This window comes from Mesoplodon mirus (assembly GCF_964341445.2).
Source record: "Mesoplodon mirus genome assembly, chromosome: 12".
NCBI classification, from domain to species: domain Eukaryota; kingdom Metazoa; phylum Chordata; class Mammalia; order Artiodactyla; family Ziphiidae; genus Mesoplodon; species Mesoplodon mirus.
Window position 1 is genome coordinate 82,732,464 of NC_138988.1, and position 1,733 is coordinate 82,734,196.

The 1,733-nt window shown below is 40.5% G+C and overlaps 1 pseudogene across 1 annotated transcript; it reads left to right on the forward strand.

The window, feature by feature from the left end:
• Nucleotides 1–913: 913 nt before the first annotated feature.
• Nucleotides 914–1,409, forward strand: LOC309813675 (sorting nexin-3-like; annotated as a pseudogene). The gene has a single exon. The product of its transcript is annotated as a sorting nexin-3-like (transcript).
• Nucleotides 1,410–1,733: the final 324 nt, after the last annotated feature.

Consider the following 1,733-nt stretch of genomic DNA (forward strand, 5'->3'; position numbering starts at 1 on the left):
TACTATATATAAAATAACTAATAAGGACCTAATGTATAGCACAGGGAACTCTACTCAATACTCTATAATGATCTATATGGGAAAAGAATCTAAAAAAGAGTGGATATATGTATATGTATAACTGATTCACTTTGCTGTATAGCAGAAACTAAAAAAACATTGTAAATCAACTATACTCCAATAAAACTTTTTAAAAAATTAGTCTCAAGTGATTATACCGTGCACCGAGGATTAAGAAGCACAGGCCTAGGCTGCCATCTCCATGCCTCTTACCCCTTGTCTATCAGCTCCTGCTGAGCCCTCAAGACAGGGTGAGGTGGAAGAAAATGCATTGTTCAAGGACCCTCTTATCCAACCAGCCAACTATTTATACCCAACAGAATTATATAAAGAAAAGAACATTTCTAAAGAAAAATCTCCTCTCCCCCAGAAATCCATTATATGACCTTGATATGTTTTATTTTGTAAATATTAAGTAACATTCATGGATTCCAGGAAGAGAGCAGGAAAAAGCAAGAGAAATACAGTGAGAGAGGGAGAGAAGAGAGGTTGTAACTTCTAATTAGACACAGTCCACTCAACATGACACCGAGCAAGTGTAAAAAAGATCACTAAATATGATCACAACTACTCATTTTTACCTTCCTTTAAAACAGAGGGAAGCAAGCATGGATCACAGGAAAACAGAAAAGAGAGAAAGAGAATAGCAACAGTAGATGAATCATTTTTTATTCATCTTTCATTAATTAAAAAGTCTTTACTGAAAACGATTATTTTCAAATTATTGTATTAAAAAATGCACTGTAAAATTCACTAAAGTTGCGCGCGAGCTCGGCGTTCCAGCGGCGGGGTCGGCAGAACGCGGAAGGGGTGGAGGGAGCCCGCGGCGGCGGCGGCGGCGGCGGCGGCTACAGCCGTGAAATGGCGGAGACCGTGGCGGGCACCCGGCGGCTGATCACCAGGCCGCAGAACCTGAACGACGCCTGCGGGCCTCCCAGCAACTTCCTCGAGATCGATGTGAGCAACCCGCAGATAGTGCGGGTAGGCCGGGTCGGTTCACCACCTACGAAATCAGGGTCAAGACAAATCTGCCTATTTTCAAGCTGAAGGAATCTGCCGTCAGAAGAAGATACAGTGACTTTGAGTAGCTGCGAAGTGAATTAGAAAGAGAGATCAAGGTTGTAGTTCCCCCAGTCCCTGGGAGAGCATCTTTGAGTCAACTTTCTTTTAGAAGAGATGATGGAATATTTGTTGACAATTTTATTGAAGAAAGGAAGCAAGGGCTGGAGCAGTTTATGAACAAGGTCACTGGTCATCCTTTGGCACAGAATGAACGCTCTCTTCATATGTTTTTACAGGGTGAAATTATAGATACAAGTAATGCTCCATCAAAGATAAGACATGCCTGAAATTTGGCAAAAAAATTTTTCCATGACTATTAATGATTCATATGCACCAGTGAAGAAGTCCTAACTTTAGTATGATGCACAAAAACTGGTATAATATGCCTTCAGTATACTAACACTCATAATGCTCAGTTTTGTTTTGTTTTGGCAGTTGACAAGAAGTTAATTTGCTTTAGTGAAAAAATCCCTCATTCCAGCCTTTCCATATAAATAGCCCTTTCTTGCTGTTTTAATGTGGTACACACTGTAGCTTCACAAACCTGTTACTCCAGTATAACCTGCAGTGTCCTAATTAAAATGACTTATTTGGTCTTACCTGCAGTTTTT